Below are 25,197 nucleotides of genomic sequence, written 5' to 3' on the forward strand. Positions count from 1 at the left end.
GAGTGGCCAGCTTTACAATCTTCAAAACATTCTCTTCAGTAATTATCAGTCTGATGCCTGGAATCTCTCAAGGAATTTTGAAAAAAAAGTTATTTCAAACACTAAAAGATAAATAAAATTATTGTGGGCTGTCTTAGATGTTTAAGATGCCTGTTACTTATTTGATTTAGTTAAAATATAAGTAAAGTTACCTTGAAGAGCACTGCAGAAGAAAGAAGGACAGTAAGCTGCCCCTGAGTGGACAGAGATATTGAATCTAAAAGCTTTACATGTTAATAGTCAATTTTGGATAAAACCTATTTGTCTAATTCTTTTCATTTTCATGATGAAGTCTTGGTTTTTGCTCCACTACCACTTCTATTTCTGACATTGTCCCTTGCATCTCCGCTTCTGGCATTCCACATTTGCTTCAGCAGAACCCTGGAGACTAATTTACATTGTAGTTGTGAACATCCCTCTCAAGGAGGATTAGTTACTGCTAATGTATTAGACACTGCTAATCTTCTCTCTGCTGACCAGGGTAGGACCCAAGGGAATGGCTTGAAGCTGTGTTGGGTAGAAGGGTGGGGATGGGAGGGGCAGTTAGATTAGACATTAGAAAAAGGCCCTTTGCCCAGAGGGTGTTTGGGCACTCAAACAGGCTCCCCAGGGAAGAGGTGAGAGCACTGAGGCTGACAGAGTTCAAGAAACATATGGACAACACTGTCAGGCACATGGTGTGATTCTTAGGGTGGTCCTGTGCAGGGCCAGGAGCTCAAATTTAGTTATACTAGTGGGTACCTTCCAACCCAGGATATTCCATGATTCTATGAATGATTTATCCATGGCACCCCTCACCAGGTTAGAATAGTTGTAAACAGCTAGAAAATTTGCCTAAATTAGTATACGTGCACAAACAGCTGTGTAGATAAGGAATTAGAATCTGGAACATGTTGGGTTTGTTCTTTCAGGGCACAAAAAGCAGTGTGCAAGAAAAGTCAGTAAAGCCCATGTTTCTCTCCTCCCCTCACAGCCGTTTGCCCAAAGGAGAAATAGTTGCTGTCATATGTGAGAAAAGAGTGGGTAAGAGTGGGGGATCCTGAGATATAATAAATTAAAAACCTACGTATTGCTTTGAAGAGGGGTGTGGCCAGTTCATATTCATTATAGTTAATCTTCTGAAAATGAGTGATTACTGAAAAGATGATATTTCCAAAAGAATTTTGCGTTTTATAGTTCTGTTGCCTGAACAGGCTGAGTTCATAAATATGAAGAGGTTCACTGAACTACAGTGTACGGTGTATGCAAGCTCAGTTTTATAATGGTGTAGCATATCTTGATTAAGAGTTTGCTTTAACGTAGATAAGTGCTAAAACATAGACCCCTGACTTTGTCAAGTCCTTCATTTCCTGAAAGGGCTTTTCAGAAGAAAGCCTTCATTGCTCAAAACAGATAAATGAGATTCACCACACAGGCTGTGCTTTCTATTCTCCTCTTTAATGCACTGCTGGTTCCATTTTACTTTGATTATTTGATTCTGATCACACATGATGCACAATCAGACCAAATGGATCACCTAATCTTTGATAACCTCTAGAAATAACTCCTACACTACACAAGGAAAAGCTAATTCAAAGGAGCAACTTGCACATTCTCTCAGCATTCATGCTTTCCCTGGAGGTGCCAGCAATGAGTTTCAGTTTGCTGAGACTAACTCTCTTTATAGTACTCTTGATTATTTACAAATCCCTATACAATCATGATCCATTTTATTTTAGCAGCTGTTATCACCCTATTGTCCATGATGACACACTCAATTCTGAAGACTGCTAGGCTGTGGGTAATCGTGAAAAGTAATCTAAGCTCAGCAGGTTCCTGCATTTTAGTTTCTGTTTTTGCTTCCATGATTTAAGACCTTTAGGATTCTTTCTGTGTCATGAATAATAAATAATACTTGTCATCGTTAAAAGATTTTTAAATTCCAACCAATAAATGTTTAATTCTGCTGAGTTTTCTTTTGGTTTTGTTTTTTATTTTTTTTTAAGCAATAAAATGTACTATTTTGGAGTTTAAGAATACTCCCTAGTTTTAATATTATGTTCTTATTCCTTAGGTGCTATTGTGATACATATACAATGTAAACAAAGGTCTTAACGGGAAAAAAGTGCATCTTTTTAAGCGCATAATTTAGAACCTAAGACAGAAATGTTTCATAAACTGTATGATGTCAAAACCCACTTCCTTCTGCTCATACTTGCTAATGGTTAGGAAAATTATTTATTAATGGCTTTATAGTAAGTCATATCTGTTGTATACTTTAATGAAGCTTAAGTACTGGCTGAACTTTCTAAATGGAACATTAACTAAAGATAATGTAAGCAATATGAATTCAAAGACTTTATTCCGATAGGAAACTTTGAACACATCCATGTTATCTAAAAATAAAACAGATTTTTCTTTATTATCAACACTGAAAAATTCCATTAAGGAGTTATCTCAGATTTAAAGATAGTGAAGAACAAATAAAACTTCAAGATCAACATGCAACACAAAGTATAAGCACAAAGTATCCATCTGTATTAACAATGGATACTGTGAACTCAGGAGTTTACAATTTTAGGGTGTGCATATTCTTCTGAGTGTGCTTTTGCTTCACTCAGAATTTAAAGGAGAGATGATGTTACAAACTAGAAAAATATAATATATTTTTTATATTTTAGTAAAGTACATTTGATGAGTAGCCATTCATCAAGACAAAAAAGATCTCAATGTTAGGATTAATCTGACCTCCTTTTCTTGTGAGTGAGAAAGTTGTTATTTAAATACTGATGTTGATAATGTCCTACTAAATAATGAATGATAGTATGTGAAGGATATTTCACATGAGAAAGGATAAACACATAGACTGTGTTATGAACATTTTATTGCAAAGATATAAGTTGTTGAGGATGCAATCGTCATGAGTTCATCTGGGAAAGTGGACTACATATTGTGGTGTATATGCAGTATTATCCAGATCTGAAATTATGGCACTATCCAGAAATCCTGAATATCCCCAGACACTGGGAGTTGGTAATAGTTTTCCTGTGTAGCACCAGTATTCCAATCACACAGTTAAACACTGATAACACCAATCTAGCTCTACAGTCAGCTCCCTAAGTACAGATATAGGAATATTGTATTCACATGCAGTCTCTGTGGTACAGTTACAAAAGCAATATTTAAAAATCTGATATTGGTGGATTTTATTACTATTTCAGATTCACACTCTTATCCACCATGCACTTCTAAAAATGTTGAGACAAAATGTGATTTAAAGGGTTATTGGGTAAGATCTGGAACTCTGAAGGTTTTGTATAGAGTCAAATTAATGTCTAAATATGTGTATTTTTTGTTTTATCCTTTGATTTTCCCTTTTTTCCCTCCTTCTTACAGTCAAATGTTTTATCAGCAAGAGCTATTCTCAACTATTTACCTTTATTATTTATTAGTTATTGTTAATCATAATTGTGCAAGTTCAGTAACTGTTCCTGTAGGTAGAAACTGAAGATTTATTAGTACTTATCCTGCAGCATGAAAACACCTACCTTGTATCTTATGATCCAAACTGTGTGGCAATCTGGCATTTCATTTTCATAATGTTAAAAAGTTTCAAAACTTTTGCAAATTCATAGTTGGATTTTTTTTTTTTAACAGCTTGGTTTTGGTTTTTTTTTTTCTTTTCTTGTTTTTCACTATGGAGTCTCTTTCCAAGGTAAAAATTAGAGCATTATTTTGTTAAGAGAAAGGAACAAGGAACTGATTTGATTTCATGCTTAGAAATTTTTTCCTAAAGGAAACCTTGCATAAAAATTTGAACCGTGAAATGTTTCTAAAGATACCCCATTTTGATGAATCATGTGTTTGTGACTTTCCTTGGATATATTTATTCATGGCTCCCTACTGCTTTTTATCACCTCATCAGTAATCATCTCTTGTACAATGTCATTGCATGAGTGTAGCTGCTCCAGAGATGAATGATGCATTTTCTCTAACATTTATTCTGGTTTTGCTTCCACAGACCCTACTGGATCCTTGATGAGTTATCCTAGTCTCTTTTCATATTTTCTGGGTGACTGGTGGTTTGGCAATATTTTTCTCTCCAGAGTCCCAGACTTGTAGGACAAACACAGAACAAAGCTAGTCACTTTTCCTATACAAAACAATGCCACAGACATCCCCCAGTTCAAAAGGAATCCATTAAACTATATTTTACTTTTGGGCTAAACTGTCTGCTGAAATTCTTGCAGATTCTATTCTTGATCTTGTTCCCTTTGGTATTCACAATGTCTCTGTTTCCTACTGCTTAGTCCCAGGACACCTATAATCACTGCCAGCAGCAAGCACTACAGAAAAACCTTTTGTCTGTCATCTACTTCAGATCCCAACTCCAGGGCTTTAAATCAAGAAAACGTCTTCTGACCTTACCTTATTTTTCTTACTGAATCCTGCGCATTCTTTTTACTTTGCTCTATTCCACAAACTTTTTCATGACCTCAAGAATTTACAGCATCTCCTAACAGCTACATAATCCCCCTCCCTGTTTCTCCACACTGTGTAAAACATTTCTTGGCAACTTACCTTGGCATGCAGTAAAATCGTGTTTGTTTGGATCTGAAGCGTGTGCTACATAACAAATGTCTGACAAAAATGTCTTTTACCAGGATCTAAAATATCAGTACAGTCATGTTTCTTTCCAGAATGTTTAATCCAGTGACTTTCAGATATCTGAAAGCCAGGAAACAAGGAGTTGATGCATATGTAACTTAAACTTGTGAATATCTAGAAAAAGAATGTGAAAATATGAGAGTGAAATATTGACTGTACTGTTCCTCCCTTGCTGGCAAAAATCCACATGAATTTCAGCTGGATTCACTATGCTAAGTGCAGTGGTATTGAATGGTGAAGGGATTAGTTGGAGAAACTTGGCAGTGTAAGGAGATCTGGGTCTGAGCCTGTACTGGCTTTATTCAAGGAAAGAGATATTTCTGTGTGTCTTAATCCAATATCAGTGAAAAAAAAATTCAAGCCATCTCTTGACACTGATCTTTCAGTGCTGTGAGAGTGAAAATCCTGCAGAAAAATCAACTTAATTTATGCAGATATATAAAGGGATTGTAGAACATTGCCTATTTGGGGTTACTTCGTATTTGTAACCCACTGTTACAGCTCTTGGGGATATATTGAACTAGTTCATTTAGCCACACATTTACCTTTGAAAAGGTAAAAAAAGAGTTAGATATCATTTTGTTTGCTCTCAAATATGACTTTGGTGGCTAAGACCAGGTGTGAATCTGTATAATTGCGGACTTTTAAAGACGTTGCTCAAAGGTGGCAGATTAACAACTCCGTGTCCTACAATTCAGAATTTTCTGATTTTAAAATGTTACATTTCACTGACCCTAATTCTGAGGTAAGGCACAAATACAAGGGCAACTTTAACTCAGATTTAATGAAACACTTTCTTTTGTCAGAGAAGGTCTACATTGAATTGAGTGTCCTTTTAAAAGACAAACATAACACCTATTTAATAATAACTGAAGTTGCACCTGCATATAAATGCATTTGCAACAAAAATGTGGTTAGGTAACTCTTGCCATTCTTTCCATCATTCATACAAATATTTCCACTAGGAAACCTCACCACAAATTTACAATGGAAACAGATTGTTGTTTTTTTATGAAGAGAGGAAGATGGGGCAGAGAGCTGTGAAAACTTATGAGCAGAACTGTGAGTAGATTTCAGATTTCTAGTCATCACCCAGTACTATTATTGATAAATTTCATAATTATTTATGCTCATCTTATTATTGCATCTGCGTACTTAAAAGATACAGATGTACAGTAATGGGAAATTTGGATAGTACCAGAAGGGCTGTGTGACAGGAATCACCTCTATTCTTGTGGCATAGATTATACAGACATTAATTAACATTTTCAGGAAAAATATCAAAAAGGATTAACTTACAATACACAAAGTCTATCCAAATTCCCAGATAATAGTAACCTATCTTTTGCACTAAGAATATAAGATGGAAAAACCATGGGATTTCACAGTTTGTCCAAGAGAGAAGATCCCATTAGTGGAATGTTCTTTTTGCTTGAAGTCAAGGGGTCTCTGATACCAACATTCGAGCAGAACCCTTGGAAATATTTTACAATCTTGTCATCTAGGTCATCTGTCTCCGAATCAGCTCTTATCAGTTTGTTTCAGGGGTCAGCTTCTAATTTTTAAGGTATTGCAAGCACATTTTTTGGATAAGCCAAAATCTGCAAAAATAACCAGAAAAATACTACCCGAGACCTTTGTAAAACAATATTTTCCTAAATTGTGGACTTCAGTGCTACAGTGTCCCCATCTGAATTTTTTGGTCAAAATACAACTGAATGTAACATGTGAAACCTTGCACTTTGACGGCTGATCCACTGACACGCAAAGCAGGAGAAAGTCCAAGGATTTAAGTAATAAGATATGTTAGTATGGGTTAAACAATGCTCAGATAAGCAAGTAACCAAACTAGATCTCTCAAAACACCTTTGGATATTCTTGCATGATATTGTATCATGCACATAAATCTATCAAAGTGTTTTCAGGGGAGAAAGCATCTTTATGGATGCTCTATGGCATATTTCCAGTGGTTCTAGAAAATGGGTGGTCAGTCATGTCTGACCACATTTAGATGTAAAAAACAGAAAAATAAAAAATAATAAAAAAAAAAGTATTATATTGAGTTTCTCGTAAAATATCAGATGAATTATGCCTCTAGTCTTTCAACTGTGAAAAGGACCCAGGGAAAAATTAAAAAATAAGCTTGGCAAATATCCTTGCTTTATTCCCAATGCTTCTATTTTTCCACCATGTTTTGGGTTTTTTCATAGAGATGAAAAATATTGATGTACAGGAACTGCAAGTGATTAACAAGCTGCAGGTAGTGCAAGACTGAAGGGATAAGTAAGCTTCATGCTGCTAAAGGTGCTGACCTGACAGAACCCTGAAACTTCTATTACTCTTGTCACTCAAATCCACATGCAACCTTTGGCCAGTCTCTCTTTCATTCCCATCTTGTCAGTCTAGCCTCTTGCACTATGTTGAAGATGCTTTGAATCTTTTTTATTTCAACTGTATTATCAAGTAAACAAGAGATTAGTTTTCAAAACCTTATAGCAAAATTAATCCAAAATTCATACATATGCAATTCAACTTGGATCAAGGCATAGTTAGTGAATGATGCAAACTGTGCTCACACAAACTGACCATTGCAACAACTTTCACACTGTTTCTGGAAATTAATCACACTTTTCCCTGTTTAACACTGAAATCTCTCTCTATATGAGAAGCTCCAAGCAACATGATGTAATGCTTTTAGATGCAATTCAAAAGCTTGCAAGTTTAGCTTTTTCATCTCCCAGATTATTTTTAGGCAGAATATTCAACTATGAATTAGAAACTGCCAAGTGATAAACTTTAACAACATTTCCCCTCAATTTATAAAGTTGGATTATAATGGCAGAGATGCCATCACTATTTCATTACTATTAATCCGAGTTCTACCACCCAGGATCAAGGAACATACTTAAATTGAAAGCACAATGTTCAAAAGATCAAAACCATTGGTCACTTCCTTCAATTACTATGATGTCCAGATTTTGGACAGTTTTGTTTTCTGATTTGCTCCCTTTCCTCAGATAAGGCTGTTGATTGTAGGTGTTGATTAATGAATGCCTTATTGCAATACTTTGAGTTTCTTGAAAGAATTCTTCAGTTGAGAAAAAACCCATCAAACTGCATTTCTCTTTGCACCCTGTTATCCTGCTAATCCTGATGGCCTTGATCATTGCATAACTCAAATCTTTCCCTGTTGTACCGTTCCTCTAGATACCATCTATAAACCTGCCTGTTTTTCTACAGATACTGTATCTAATGAAGTCCCTGTAGTCTCCAGTGCTGTCGACAGGAGACTCACACTTCACCTCACAGACAACCTTGAAATTCTCAGTTGAAACACAGAGGAATTTGTTATTCTGAATCTGAATCCAGTTACCCAGACTGGAATTTAAATAAGAAGATATATCAAAATATGTTACACTATGATGTCTACATAGAAAAGTTTTGTGGAGCCTTTCTGAACCCTAAGATCTTTCTTATATTTTAAAAGTATAATGCAATAATCCAGTGGGAAACACAGTGTTGAACTGTATTATTTACTTTTGCCTGAGGACAGAAATTAAGAACAAGAAAAAACGAATTAGCAAATTCATTCTATGTCAAACTCTTGATATAATTCTTAATTTTAAATTATTATCATAAAAATTAATAGAATGCGAGATGTAATAGAATACTTTACTACTTGAAAGATGGCCTAGTCTTCACGTATGCGAGATAACAATAACAACAATAACAGTATTTTGATAAAAATTATTTAAAAAAATTCCCAATGCCTTTGGCTTCCATATCGCCTAAGGAACCCAGTGATATTGCCAACAGATGAGGCTGGTTTTGTTGAAAAGGGAATTTTAGGGAAGTCTGATATCACTGGCTGTGACTGCTAACTAGGTTAGTTTCATACTGGTCCCCTGGGAATGTCATGATGGAAACAGACACTCTGACACCACTATATTGTCTGTTGCCAGTGTAGAAATCGTCATCAGCATCAGAGTTACTCTTTCTATTGCTAAGGAATTTCCATGAGGGAAAAAAATCCCAACAAATAACCCACTACAAAACAGAAAAAAAAACCCACAAAAGAAAACTTCATTGTCTAAAACAGGTTTCTCTGGAGCCACTTTTTTCCTCTGTACTTACACTCCTAATACAGTATATGGAGTTCTGTCAAAGAATACTTTAGCTTTATTAGCAGTAATTTTACACTATTACAATCCCTTCCACTCACTAAGAGAGAGGATGCTACAAATGTAAATGTCTTCCAACTGTCCCAGACCATCTAAATGGAAAACTGATTTAATATTTTCCCTGTAAAATATTTATTCAACTGTGTAAACATGTAATGATTATCCTGTCAATTGCAATGCTTTCCTGTGAAAGAAAATGCCACCAAACCTTTTTAGAGGAATGTACACATTTCTCTATAAGAGCAGGTAGACACAAAACCCAGTTGCTTAGAAATTTTGCAATTCCATGTAATCTCTATGAGAATATGGCATTCACCATCCAGAACTGGAAAACAGAGTAATGACTTTCATGATGCTAAATATTCTACGAGGCACAGTTTATCCTCTGAGACTATACCTGCATGTTTAAAGTGGTTGCCTGTCTTGGTTTCCAGAAATTCTGTTCATCTGCAGTAACTGCTCTAAAATTACATTGATGTCTAATCCCTGCAGCTTGATTTTCTTCCTCATTCAAGCCTATGCTTCCTAGAGTTTCATGTGTGGAAGGAACATGAGGATATCCTTTCTATTTTACTTCTGTGTCTCTCCTTTGGTCTGCTTCTGAGCTCCACATATAATGATTCCAGGGTTACCTAAAAACATACTGCATGCATTTCTTTGACAGCCTTGTCACAGAAAGGAGGGATTATGAAAGATTGAAGAAGTATATAAAATCACATTGCAATGGGGACCTTGTCACTGTAACTTAATATTTGAAATAGTAATATTTTCACTGTAAAGAAATGTTCTTATAATCATCATAAGTTTGTACATTGAGTCTTTTGATGCAACAAAAATTGCTTGCTCTATTTGCAGCAGTTATATGATTTCATGATTCAAATTGGCAGATTCAAAACTGTAGAAAAGTATATTTGAATATATGTACGCTTATATATTATGAATTTGTGTATGTAAGTATCTTACAGAAAGAAAGACCCTGCAACATAAAAACTAGGTAATACTTGTAAATCACATTCTGGTTGAATATTTCTAGGGAAAAAATGGAAAAGCATCACTTGGAATAGAAATAGATCTTCTTATAATATTAACTATTTATTCATAGAAATGTCATAATAGACATAACAGTAATACCAGCATGCTAAGAGAAAATTATATTTAGGAGCAAAATCTGACCTTATTTGTCACAGACTCATTTTTCACTTTTAATTTTGCTTATAATAATTTTCAGAAAAACAGAGGAAAAATTGTTGAATTGATATTGTAGTTTGTCAAAAGCTAGGGACCTGAATATTTTAAAGACAGCGATTATGTCCTATTGAAACTCCCTGTGTGTCTGATTTAGGAATATGTGACAGAAGCAAAGGTTTTTAAAGCAGGCACCTTTCTTTTGTAGCAGGAACACACACACTCCCACCATCCTTCCCCACACACACACCCTCCCACACACCCCTACACCCCAAGACAACAGGCAGAGCTCTGGACTGCATGTCTTTCAGCTGTTTAACTGGCTGTTTAACTCAAGACTAGAGCTGTAAACTCCCTCCTGAAAAGAGTCATTGCAAATTGTGCTCCTCCCTTGCCTGTACTTTTCCTTGGAAGGAGAAGAGAGCATCTATGAACCAGCGTTTGTTCGTTGCCATTCTTGTGAAGCACGTGTATTTCATTATGTTGTAGAGATGGAGCAATCTGTCAAGGACAGAAAGAAATTATTAGAATTCAATTTGTAAGGGTAATTGTCTGTTTAACATAGGACCTGGGAGAAAACTGTTTTGGTTCAACCTGGTTTTTTAATGGGAATGTTAGGCTAATTTGCATGATAGGAAGTTGAAGAATGCTGGCCACGCATAGGTTATATGGGTACGAAAAGAAATGCTTGAAAAATAAGTGGGAATGTCAGGTGTTCAGAGAAAACTTAAAAAAAAAAAAAAAATTCTGGAAAAGGTTTAACTATCCTGAACTTATAAGATGAAGAAACTCAGCATAAGCTATACCACCCAACCATGTGATGGCCTCTTGACAAAGCACTGAATATTGGGAGGTTGTGGATAAACAGACTGAAAGGGATCATTAAATTAAAGAATATATCTGATATTTACTGAAAATTTGGAGACTTTTTGGAACTCTCCTGCCCTTTGTACATGCCAGGTGATTGTATTAAACATAAATATCTCCATGCAGTTGCTTCTCTTCATATAAATGACTAAATATTCTTGGTTGAGAGAAGGAAACTAACTGTTTTGAAATTAAATTCACACCTGTGAAGAACCACAGTAAAGGTGAATTCTCTGCTTCAGTTATTATTTATATCTAAGTGGAAAATTAATTGCAACAGGAGATGTGAAGACAGACCTTTTCTGCTTGTACAGTTGTCTCATGTTTTGGGTATTAATTTCAGAGAAGAGGCAATAAGTTAAAAAAATATAAGTAATGAAGCATGAACAGGTCTCACCTTGGAAAAGAAAAATATTTTCATAAGGAAAAATCTGGAATGTATGTTATTTTGAATTATTTTGATTGATTTGAACTTGGCAATAAACTTTTTCATCAGAAGGATCTTCTGTTTTGCTGAGTGCCCAAAAGTTTAATTCTGAATTCATGACAGATCACAAACTTCTTGGAAGAGAAAAGCATTTTTATTTCTTTTTTTCATTTTCTCTGACTCCAGTGTTGATGTCCTATGTAGAGACATTGTGATAATAATTTCACAAAAAAAACCTCCTAAACAATAGCATTCTGTAATGACCTCAAGACAGAGAAGTTCTGAAAAGAACAATGTTAAATAGGGCAAGCTTCTACTGACAAAACTTACAACCAAATTTGCTGTGGAAGGCATTTTGTCTCATTAGAAAGTAAAAGTGCAAGACATTTGTTAAGATGAAAGATAATCTCCTACTTAATAAAAACCAAATATAATACTTGCCATATCAACAGGGACACTCCAAGAGTAAAATTACTACATATTTCATACTTCTAATTCTAACCCAAACATAACTTCTCTTTTATGCAATGCAAATCACTGTACATTTTCCACAGTTCATGCTGGATACAGATAATAATAATGCCCTGGAATAAAATAACTCTTACATTCATTGCTTAAGAATAAAAGGATAATGTTCATTAATTCTACTGAATAGTCTTCTGTATCTAAATCCGCACTTAGTCCTGATACCTTTATTTTCCTCTAATATATGACTGTGCTTTCACTGAACCACATCAAACTCCTGCATTTTTAAGTTGGACTTGTCCTGCTAAACATAGAAAGTTCAGATTTTCCACCTTACTGTCTTGTGCAAAAATATACAAGAAAAGGCATATTTATACACTTCATTTCACATCAGCTTCAACGCTAAGCAAAGAATAGCAAGAAGCAAAAACATGTAATAAAGGCACATGGAGAAAAAAATGCTTTTCAGTCCAAATGTTGCAAGGTGAAATTTATGACTGGCAAACAGCTGACAGTGAAATACCTCAGTGTTTTCATTAGGAATATGCAAATTGTTAATACAAAAATGTTCCAGACCATTAAGCATGCTAGAGTCAACAACAATTTTATTAAATCATCCCAAAAACTGACAGGAAGGTTATGCAGTGTCTGAAGGACAAATCTTATGTGCTTACAATGGGTGAACAGTGTCATGAACAAAATATGCTGGAAATGGATTTCTCAGGTAACAATAAAACTGGAAATACTACAGCCTTAACTGATAAAACCGTACAGAAAAATGCTATGCACATATACAATGCAATATTTTGGCTACAACTGGATTTGAACCTTAATTACAATCTTCAAAAACAATTCTTTGCAGTGAGATTTAACCACTCTGATTTTTTCAAGGGTAGGAAAAGCATGATGGTTTGCAAGAAAACTGAAAAAGTATTTCACTAACTCATGACCTGCAAGTTATTATTAATATTTCATGTGTTCCCATTCCATTCAAATCATCATACTCCATCAAAAATTTGTTTTCTTCTGTAATTACTAACATCTCTTGAAACAGTAGAAGCTTTGAAATAAGCATACATTGCAGAGAGGTAAACAGTGTATACAATATGCAAACTCTCCTCATTCCTTGCCAGTGCTAGCACTAGATGTAGTTTTGCATGCCCAACTGATTGTTTTGGGGCTCTTTTTGACTTTTCTTTTATATACTGCTAACTAGTTGATTTGTCCTCAGTTAAAGGTTTGTATGATAAAATAATGGCCAACAGTCTGTGACAAGTTAGGTATCTCAGAAGTGAAGTGAAAGCTGATCAACCTTCCATCACGATAAAGGATTTCTTCAGGACAGTGTTGTAGACCAAAGAGGTGGCAGAAATACGTATGGCAGAAATAACAGCAGCACATTACTGTAGCTGAGTTAGACACTCTAAGCCATATTTAGAATTGATGGATGAAACTAGACACCTCAAGGGCAACTCATTGGAGCAATTTTGGATCACTATGTTAAGGTGAGCTGAAACTTTTCTGTAGCATCTATAAGGGAGATAGCTAAGACTAAATTTAGTGTCTAATTTTCAAGCACTTAATTTAGAAGAAAAACCATCAATCCTAAAGAGCATCCTGGAATATACTAAATTATTTGTCCTTTTGATAAAAACATGCCAAGCACATGCTCTGGAAATTATATATCTGAAGCGAAAGCAATCAGAATTTGAAACACAAAAAATCTTAAATTTATTTTCCACTTGTCCTAAGCAGGTTTTTACCTCTTATTATGCCATACACCCTTCTCCATGCTTTTTACAGTTTTGGAGGTTTCTATGTGTTTGTATTTTCAGAAATTAATAAAATATTTATTATTTGCACATTCCACGTTTACACATTAGGATATTTATGTTCCCTGCTCTGCTCTGTATCAAACTCAGATTGCCAGGGAACTGACCGCAAAAAACCTCCCAAGATCTCTTTTCATGTGGAAACAGTTACACTGATGCATGTGATTGTATCTACAGCTAAGATTGTTCTTTCTATGTGCATTTCTGTGCTATTATCAGTGTTGAATTTCATTGGCAGTTTTTAGCATTCATTCACCTACACATGTGAGTTTTTATTGTGTGGAAATACTTCACAAAAAAGAAGTTTTGAATTTTTTATTCAAATTCAATACTATGTAAACATTTATTTCATAGATGTTTCTATCCAAGTACCTGCCCTTGGTTTGCTGGGGTTTTTTGTTACGTTGGTTGGGTTTTTTTGTTTTGCTTATTTGTTTATTTATTTATTTACCCATCTGGCATAATGGTCTTTTTATGATTACCAAGCTCCATTACCATATTACAAAATATACTGATAAAAAGCTGTACCATGAAATATAGAGCTTAACATGAAGCTATACATTCACCAATTTTACAATATATAATTATTTCATTAATATATCTTATAGTGATAGAAATTACAGCCTTGGGAATAGACATTGTTAACTTGTTAATCAGAAAAATCAGGCACTTCTTGGATATAAATTACTGTTTCTATATTTTTCAAAATTTATTCAATAAATGTGGGTTCATCTGTTACTGATCCTGTACATTTTTTCTTTAAAGATGAAATTCAAATTTAAATTACAAAATAGGAAAATTCTAGAAGATAATGGTAAATTTATTATCTCTGAGGGGAAAGATCAAGGCTATTTGTAGAATGTAGTTATCTTACTGAAGAAACAAACAAAAGCTTTGCCTTACGTTTCTGAAGTCAAGATGGCCATTCCTTTATTTACTGAGAGACATCCATTGAAATGCTTTCCTTGGGTATGACCATAAACTATGAAAAAACCTGTGATATGTGATAGATAGTTCAGCTGATTTACTAGCTACCAAAAGAATGCTACAAAAATCCAGCCATATCAGCAGATGCTGATTATTTTACCACAACTACTTGAAAATTAGGCATGAAACATTTACGTCATCCTGGAAAATATCTGCATTCAGATATTCATTCCCAGTAACTTGGAAATATGGTAGTTACTTAAATAAACTACAGCTACTGCATAACTAGGCTTATTTACACAATTACACATAATACCAATTTCACCTCATTGGTGTTTCTCAAAATGGGATTTCTGCTCTTAAAATGCAGGATGAAACCTGTGTTTTAATTTCTGCTCTAAATCACATGGAGGACAATGTTGAATATGACTCTCTGCCTCTCAGAGAATCATCTCTCTGATGCTGTCTCCTTCCTTTTTATTAATCTGATTTTTCTCTCTCGCAGAAATGATTCACACTTGTCTTGATGAGGGATTCTCAGAGTCTCCCAAACACCCTGAATCAGCTTGTTGTATGAAGTGCATTCTTTCCTTGATGAAGAGTACTAATGCAAAGCAAACGTCATCACTAAAGCTTACAGCAACCCCTTCCAGTCCTTGTCAGTGTATTTTGGCCTCCTCACTTCATTCACAATGATATTTATATACTTCATCTGAACATGTTCCCTGCCTTTTAGGGTACAAGGACAGAAAGTTTTTCCCAGTTTCATTGTCAAATAATACCACCTGTAGAGATAGAGACTGCCTGATTACAGTCTCTCTTGCTATCAGAAAATATCACATCAGCCCAACAAAAAAACCAAACCTGGTGGCAACTTGTTTAGTTCCATGACAGATTTCTTTTATATAAGAAAATAAAAAGATGCTTTTATAGTCGTATAGGGCCAATATGTGTCACTGGTGAATGAGGTGGAGAACTGTACACAGGTGAGGAAATTAATTTAGTTTCCTCAGGATTTAGGCTGTCCAGAACAGCAACTCACAAAACAGAGCAAGCAGAATCTGGACAAAATCCATGCTCTTAATAAATTACTTGACTGGGTGGCTAAGGCTGATCATCATCATCTCATCTATGCAGATCAGAGATCTTTTTAAGCAAGACAGTTGAAAAACCTTTTAATACAGTACACACACAGAGTACTTAAATGAAGTTTATTGGGATTTGTGCTTGTAACTGGCCATTGAAAGAAGCAGTACAGCATCTTTTCTCCTACTCATAAAGGAGACCTGTATTTCTCAGGCTCATGAGTACGTGATTGCAGCCCTTTGGGCTTTGTCCTCAAAGAAGTCCTTACGGTACAAAGCCCTTATGATAGATTTGTTCTCAGATCTTCATCTTTAGATGGTAATGCAGAGCATAGAGCTGTCATTCAAGCTTTTCCCACTGTCATCTTTGCTAGTAAATAATGTACTTGATTCAGTACCTTTGCAGCTTTATATAGCTGTCAATGCACTAAAAAATAGTAGGCTAGTGCTCCTGCCCAAAGTAAGAGAGAGTTATAGTGTGGGGATCATCAAAGGAATCAAAGGTGTTACAGTTATATCTTATCCCTCCTTCCCAGCTTGGGATCTTGACTTCTCAGCAAACATTTCTTACAGATTTGCTTATCCCCTCAAAAAATTAGAAATAATATTTCTCAGAGAGACACTATAAAGCCATGTCCATGAGATTCTAAAACCAGCCGGCTGTTGATTTACTTTTCAATGACAAAAGGCTTGATCAGCTCTTCTTCACTTCAGGCCATTTTTCTGTGAAGTACCTCTCACTCTAAGTCTCAAAAATCATACTGTAACTGAAAGGTAAAAGCACTATGTGGAGAATGACCTGCCATTTCAGCCCTTTACAGATCCACATTTCTACTGCAGTCAAAGCACTTGGTTGAGGATGAAGTCACAGCATTTAATTTGTCTTATTGAAATAAGTAGTATAAGCATGTAACTGATGCTCACCTATAATGTTTTAAAAAGTGATTTAACATCCCTTTAAATAACTACATCACAAAACCTACAGCATGGAATGTTGTGAGGAAAACTATACTAAAAGAGATTTTTTCAAGAAACAGCAACAGTGTTCTGCATTTTAAAAACACTATTACGACTGAATTGTAATATAATTACAATTAATTGAAATTAATATAATTAGAAGTTTTTTCTTTATATATTTGTTTCAGAAACCAGTCAACTGCAAAATCTCTTGTCATTTCTGTTGACCTTAAGGAATTTACTAGAGTAATTTTCAGCCAAAGACTGACAAATTATACTAAAGGTAGGAATTTGAGTAATTTGGAAAGCTACAAAATCATAATTTAGAATTAAGTGATAATATAAAAATCTATAAAGAATGAAATAAACTGCCATATTTTTGTGTTTATATTTTGAATGTATCTGCATATTTCTTATTTTATTGTAATTTATAGACATACTGTCTCAAAATGTTTCAAAGGATGACGTCTACTTTAAAAACTTTCAAGAGAGATAGATTTGGATACCAGGGTTGTCCAAAGATGTAACAGTTCCTTTTTAAAATTCAGGAAGCTGTTCTGTTTTACTGACATACTTCTAGACTAATTTATTACTTGAAACTGCTATTTAAAACCAATACCTGAAAAAAAGGTGATACCATAGAAGTGACGTCAATAGTCCTTCCAAAGATCTATTGTGGGCCTGGGATGAAGGTGTCATTGCAATCTGTTGTATTTATGAAAGTCCTGTTTATACTCACTTCTGTAGTTCTGAGTTTATAACACATTCATATTTCTTTCTTTGCACCTCTGTGATCTGGTTTCCTCTTTTACTTTCCATTTCTGCTCTGGTGTCTCTAGCATTCCCATTCTAACAAAATCCAGTAAATATGTATGTGTAGTAGAGGGTAAAAGAATAGTTTACTTCAGCTTTGAAGGGGAAAACCAAGTGTTTTGCGCTACCTTTGCCCAGTCCTTGTTATTGAAACCAGCTGGATGTTACCTGCTTCCGTCTCCTTATCTACTCATGTTTGCACATTTTTTGGATTAGGGGAAAATGACCCCAGCAGTAAAACATTATCTCATTTGTCTATGTCTACACTGCTGAATAAAGTGGGACTAGATAGCAAGCTCAAACCCTGAGCTCAACCATTCATACTGCTTAATAATTAACATAATCTCTGGCATGGTTTTCACCTGTACCCTCTAACAGTCTTCTGGAAAACACTTGGCATTGCAAGAACCAAGGGCCATTGCCCCACCCAGAGCTCTCTCTACCCTGCTATCCCCTACTAACCTACTACCACCTCCAGCACTATTCCAGCAAGTCTTCCACCTTGAATACACCCCCAAGTCCTGTCTATGACACCTCAGAATCTGTAACAGATGGCCTCAGTAACAAGCTTTGCAAACAACATTTTGGGCTTCAACATTCTTTCATTATTTCAAACATATTAACTGAAAAATAAAGAAAATGAAGTCATTACTGTATCTTTGGATCCAGGGATACTGTCCCAGGCACAGGCCCAAGGCTAAGAATATTATGTGGCTGTGGCCAGTCTGTGTCAGTTGTCCTTAGAGCTGAAGAGTGTTCGTTCCCTGGCTGTTAGAAGTACAAGTATCACCAGCTGTTGCAGGATGAAGATGCAGGTCAATGCTACTGCTGATACAGAAATTCACTAAACTTGTCAAGGCTTAGCTATTCCACATTCTCAGTGAGGACATCTGGAGGGATACAGAGTTTACAGTTTTTGGGGTTTTTTTTAATCTAAAGAGACTTCACTAAGCGATTTGGACTCAGGCGCTAAATTCTTTCCTTAGGCTAAACATATAAACAATCAAGAAGGGCTCAACTTTTTTAAAGCATGTCTGATGCTACCTACCCTTTGAATGTAGAATGTTGCAGAGAATTATATCTTTCCCTTCAACTCCAACAAGCTTAAATGCACAGCTTTCATATCCCAAGCAAACTGCCTCCCAATAAAACTATAGCTTAGCTTGGGGCTGACAGTGATATCCAGAGCACCCAGCTAGAAATATTAGTTTTGGATAGGCTCCATAGTGGGTGAATAACATTGTTGGCATTACTATTTTGTTTTAATCCCACACTAAATGTAATGGGCATAAATTATCTAGGGAGAGATGATTAAACCTATGTATATTGCCTTCCACCAGGATGCTCCAACCTCTAAGCAGTGTGACAAGTGAATGCACCCTAGTAATCACATCTTTTTCCAAACAATGGTTTCTGAAGGAAGCAGTTGTGTCTTGTCATAGATTGAACTCTCTCTTCCCAGTTCATGAGACTGTCCAACAAGCAGTTTCTGGATTGGATATTTTGGGAAACAGTCTTTAGGCTTCTAAAACATAATGGAGTTCAGATGTAGAGAAGGCAGTGCTTTGCAAGACCAAATAATTCTGCAATCATATACATTACTACAAAGATTTAGACAGAAAAGGAGGGGCTCATGACATACAGACATCACCAGATTCAGTATAGCAATATGTGCCTTCTGAAATATTTTGATCAGTTTCAGGTATGGAAAGCATAGAACTGAAAATTCAATCTATGTGCATCACAGAAAATCACTTTTAAAGACACTTGGCAAAAGACATTGCTCCATAAAAATAATATAAAGGCTATTATCTGAATTAGAACAGTTGCAGGGAATAGGGAATTCAGTGCTGAAGGAGTTAAGAATTATATTCTTAGTTTGAGTAGGAAGCTGAAGGGGAAAAAAGAGTGCTCGGGGAGAATCTGCCTGGTCTCTGCAGATGCAGCAAAATATTATCAGCTTTGGAGAGAATAACTACTTGCCTTTTGGCAAAATTTTTATGGTGTATTTCAAAAATAGTTTTGTGTATGAGTCATCCCAAGATTATTGTTAAATCAATGACTGCCTACTGTTGTGAATGGCCTCAATTAAGAACCAGGGTAAACTCCACAGATTGATGAAAATGTTTGTATTAGTACACTTCTTAATGGACAGCTTTATCTAACTACATAGTGCAGTGAAGGAAAATATTTCACTCATAAATTTACATCATGAGTTCTTTGAATGAATAAGTTTTATCCTTTCTTGAGTCAATACATAGCTAACAGATCAATAATTACAGGGAGCAGCTTGAAGCTTGAATAAAAACCAAAGAAGACATATATTCAAAAAGATAATTCAGAACTTAATTTTAAAGCAATTTCAAAATAGGGTAAAGATAAATATGTGAGTAAGGAGAGTAAACAGAAACCTTGGATGTGGCTAATACTGTATCCCATTTCAGTAGAAAGAGATCGTAACACTTATCATCTAAGAGAAGCTCTAAAATCCATCCATCTAGAGTGAGGAGTTTGGGAAGAAAATATTGAGGAACTCTGGGAAAAAAAGTTTATTTTAATGTAGATGTCCAAATCTTAAAAATTATTGTAACAACATAGCCAGAAATAGCAGAAAATTGAACTTGATTGCCAAAAATGTCCTTTGAAATCCTCTTTCTGACACTTTCAGAAAACAAACCTATGATAGTACTGTGCATGCACACTTCCTCTACGAAAAAATTTAGGTTCGCAGTAAGACACTTTCATGACTTCCCTAGAAACTTTGAAATTGCATAATCAAGAGTAACTTCAGTTTAAACAGATATAATTTACATAATTCATGTTTCTTCTTTCAAAAACAAGTTTCTATAACACTGTATATTAGGTTAAAACAGCCTCTTGTTTTCTCTTACTAATTTGGATTTAATTTAGGCTCTAATCTCGTCCACAAACTTAAACCATCAGGTTATGAAAACTCACTTATTCTAAATTTTCTGTGTCTAAGTGTATGTGTGAAGGGGGGACAGAGAGAAAGAAGACTTTTGTATTTAGGATGTAATAACACAGCAGGAAACAGCATCTGTTGTAATTCTGATTGATGTTCCTTTGTTCAGTCTGCAAAATACTGAAATACATGACAAAGAAACTAAAATCAGTCCAAAACAGTCAAGGAAGTCACTACACCCCATAAGCAGAGGAACAGAGGGAGCTACTGCTCTGTTTGCCCATTGCCCTTTTTCATACAGTCATGTTCCAAATTTGAAATGCATCAGTATCTTAATTTTTTTCCTGAATCTGCATTTAAGCTCTTCAATTCTTAAAGTCAAATGTTTTTATTCTGTAAGACCAAAACTTGGTACATTTGACAAACTAGAAATAGTTCTCCCCTTTCCTGTAACTGTAGTAATTTAGTAACAGGATGCAAAATGAAACATACTCCATATCAAACACCCTTATTGTGCTAAGTCTTCCCAATGGTATCTTTTATTTCTGCTCCATCTTCATCCATTGAAGGACTGCAACTAAGGCTGGTGACAGATGAGGAGACATGAGTAGAGATGATGATGATGATGTTGATGATAATTTGACAAAGTATAATTCTTCCACAAAAGTCTTTTCAGTCACTTCAAAATGATATGAGTGCAAGCCAACTGTGCTCATTACCAGAATTTTCAAATTTTTGTTACATACATGCAAATGTAGGACTATCATTAGGCCTGTTTAATCTAGTGCTCCTGAGATTCATGCAAAATATGGCAGTCCAATGAATAAATTCCCAGGTTTCTCACAGATCCTAGGTTAGCATCCTAACTCCAGGGTACAGAGAAGAAATGGGAGAGCATGTTTAGTTTCAACTCTGCTGTATTTTATTAGTGCTTTCAAATCCAGTGGTTCTTGAAAAGTTTTCTGAACCCCATATTATCAAGCTATTGCTCTCTCTGAGCCAGTGATGATGTCTCATATATAATAGAGTATCCCCAACATGTGGATATCTTATCCACAAATTTCCCAGCCTTCACAAGCTCCACATCCAACCTGATATTGGTACTTATATGAACTCAGTTGTGTTCTCTTTCTCATTGAGGGTAGGAATCTGAGACAGTTTATTTCATAGCTTAAATTATTAATTTCTCCTGAGGCTACAGATATTCTGACAATAATGCAGAGAAAAGAGGAAATGAGGTTTCTCTTAATTGTGCTAGAATTGTCCTCTTTTCAAAACCATTCAATGCTCAGCATTTAGGATTAGAGAAGTTTAAGATTTAATTCCCATAAGATGAACTGAAAACTAAACCTAAGCTGCATAGTGCAGATGGATGTTATAATACTCAAACAGAAAGAAAGATTCGGCTTTCTCCAGCAGCTTTGTCTGGACCTGGTCCAACTCCTTCTTTGCCTTTTCTTACCTGTGCTTAAGGAAAATTGTTTATACAGGCCACAAAACACTTTAGTCTCAAACTAAGTGATTTTATTTTAATCATTCTGGAACTTAAAGTGAAAAAAAAACCAAACCCAACCACAAACCACTGGTTTCGCAGAACAAAAATTATTTCTATTGCTTAATTCAGAAGCTAAATTAAAAAATCAATTCTTTGCACAGCCATAACATATAATCAGTCTCATTTACATAAATGCACTGAAGTACACAAGTGAATTGAAAACTATATTCCTCTGTTATTGCTGAGATCTGTCACAAGTAATTTTAGAATCACTTATTGATCTTTCTTAGTAAGATTTAGAAAAGCACTCATTTGCTAATATGAGCCCTTCTGAGTTAATTCACAATAAAAATAATTACCATACCACAATCAAAATGAAATACTCAGACAAAGACCAATAAATTACCCCAAATAATAGAGAGGGATTTTCTCCATCCAAACTTTTGTTTTGGTTTGGGATTTTTTTTGGAGGGTGAGCTGTTTGTCTAGATGGTTTTTTCTTTACTTTTTAAGCCACTCTATCTTCACCTCTTTTGTTCAGGATAATGACAGAAATGCATGACAAAAGCACTAAATAAACATAAAGATAAAAATAATAAAGTTAAAAATAAACATAAAGATAAAAAATTAACTGTAGTCATATATGCATAACAAAACATGAGTGTTGGTTTATAAACAAGAAATCAGTCTCGTGTTCACTCAAAATATGACTATAATTTTACAACCTTCTCGTCTTTAAAAATTCTCACTGAAAAATGAATAGAAATTGAATTCCTTATATATACATCCAATTTTCTCCCCTTTGAGTGCCATCGCCTTATTTTATTTGATAATTCTAAATGATCCATATTACTACAAGAAGAATGGTAGACAGGATTTTTAAATGAATATTACTTCTTTTACTGTGTTTTTGTAATTATGGTTAGCTAAGTTTTTGATGAGGTCTAAAAGAAAGAGAGAATATAGCTGTCACATGTGGGAGAAAAAACTCACAAAAGATCACTGTTTCCTATCGAAAAGAAAATAGCTGAAAACAGAATATTCCTACCTGTGCCAAGTCTGAACACAATCAGCAAATAGATGTTGCACACATCGGAAAAATATCTTCTCCATGAATATCACATATCAGCTGCCAGCTGAGGGCAGATCTGTGGTAGCTGCATTGCTGGCCTGGGTTCATTAGCCGTAGCTTTGGGCTTGTCAATGAGTAAAACACTCCTGTTCCTGCAGAGCTTTATGGGGGTTCACACCATCTGTAAGAAGATTCTTTACAACTTACAAAAAATATGAGTGCAGAAAAATTGTGCCATTTTTTTCACTTCTCTTGGATATTATATCCACACTACAGGATCCTTTCACAGCACACTTTTCAAATGGCATATATTAGCAACTTTGGAGTACTTTAGCAACCTGCAGTTAAGTGAACTTAGCAACAAATTTTTAAGTCTTTATGTTTAGGTGCACACATTGGTGGGTAGGCAGGATCAGGCTGAAATTTCTCTTATTGCATCAAAAATAAAATCAGGAAAGACATCGCAATCCTTGTCTTCTCCATTTTTGTCATTGTTCAATGTTGGAGACTGTAGAACGAAGTCTATTACTCTGGAAATTCATTAGTGTGCACACATAACATGGCTTTTTGATTTTATTTTCTTCAGTTTAACTAATAATGTGCTTATCCAGTGCAGAAGTATCACCCAAAATTTGAAGTCTCTGGTAAGTTATTGTACTATAGGAACACAGAGTGAATATAACGAACTATTGAGCAGTCAAAAATCAGCTAAAGGAAGTATGATATATCTGTTTTGAGTCCACTTATCCCTTTTTACATGAAAGAGGATGGTGATATGCAAATGAGGGAAAAGTTACACATAAAGCAATTTCATTTGCCTTTAGATTTTTAAACTGCCACTGTTCATGCTTATACTAGCACACTGGCTTATCTTTGTGGTCAATAGAGACAAATGGGTAGTCCCAGAACACAATTCCATTGACCCACTTCAGACCTTTTTGATGAAATTAACTGTGTCCTTCTGATGCCTATTTCTAACCGCTGAGAATTAGCCAAGATGCTTAGCTCCAATGCAGCTACTACTTTGCAAGCTTCGTTTGCTTTTATGAATCTCACATAAAGTAACTGAAATTCAAAATGGAACTGGCAAAGGCTCCTGCCCATGAAGGAACTCTTTAATGTGGAGTGTTTGTGACCTTGCTCACCTTTCCTATGACCTTCCTGCACACACAGAGCACTATAAGCCCTTTGGAAGGGACTGCTATATTTCACTGTGTCTGTCACCAAAACTCATCACTGTTTGAAAGATAAAGGATGGGAACAGTAGCTTGCAATCAGAGATGACAGGTCCTCTTAGCCATTCCTTTGCCCTCAGCCAAGAGCAGGTATATTTTCTATCAGATTTGTCAAATTTTATTTTTCCATGACAGTAGTTAAATGATTTTATGACTTATTACAGAGAAAAAAATAACCATACTAGGAAACCTAACTCTGTGATATTCAGCTACCCCAGATTTGTGAATTACGTGGGCTCTTGAGAATAAAAACCCTGACAAAGCTGTATTCAAATGCTTTGGCCATTCTAACTGCAGTAGTTGTAAAAGTGTTCCTACATTCCATTTTATGGCCACAAAGATTTTATATAAAACCTATATCCATCATTCCAGTGATTCGTATGGGACAGAAATATCTGTAGATCTAGATGGTTAATGTGCAGGTTAATGGGAGCTACAGGGTAATAGTCTGCTCTTAATTCACTGACTTCTTTCAAAGATCCAGCTCTCTGTGCAGCCTATTAATCTACTAATAAGTCAAACCATTTCTAAAGTATACAGGCATCAGTTCCAGACTTGCAAGAATTTGTTTGCATCTCACTGGTTTTTTTCAATGTCAAAGCACTATCCACAGCATCAAGCTAGTCTATTTTAAGAAGTGCTTGCAGAAAGGATGTCCTTATCAGGAAAGATTTTTTATTCAATAGGAAAAAAGTATACAGCACAGATGAACTAAAAATTAATGAAAAGAAATTCTATTGACATAAAAAAAAAACCCCAACGTGTTTGTTTCATATCCGATACCACACCACATATTTTCTACAGCATATTTTCATATTGGAAAATTGAAAATGTTTAGAGGACTGTTTCTGACATCATCTGTATCCATAGCTAATCCCGAGTATGTCCTACACAGAATAATGGGAAGGGTTGCAAACAGCTATGGGTTCTCTGCATAGGTCTTTTTGTATTGCATTTCTTTTCCTCCTTTTTGACCTATTTAATTGACTGTTTTTCAATTGCCAGATCTTTGTGTCACAGTTTGCAACTATTCTGTAAAGCATTAAT

At 35.2% G+C, this 25,197-nt stretch overlaps 1 long non-coding RNA gene across 8 annotated transcripts in view; it reads right to left on the reverse strand.

The window, feature by feature from the left end:
- Positions 1–2,363: 2,363 nt before the first annotated feature.
- LOC104698341 overlaps positions 2,364–25,197 on the reverse strand; it is a 32,044-nt gene continuing 9,210 nt past the window's right edge. For 4 of the 8 annotated variants that reach the window (XR_005604475.1, XR_005604476.1, XR_005604478.1 and 1 more), the window contains one exon: positions 2,364–23,096. This is a non-coding gene — a long non-coding RNA (uncharacterized LOC104698341). The remainder of the gene's footprint in view (positions 23,097–25,197) is intronic. The other 4 variants (XR_005604474.1, XR_005604477.1, XR_005604473.1 and 1 more) reach the window with 4 other exon arrangements.

The sequence above is a fragment of the Corvus cornix genome, chromosome 1A (genome assembly GCF_000738735.6).
Source record: "Corvus cornix cornix isolate S_Up_H32 chromosome 1A, ASM73873v5, whole genome shotgun sequence".
NCBI classification, from domain to species: Eukaryota; Metazoa; Chordata; class Aves; order Passeriformes; family Corvidae; genus Corvus; species Corvus cornix.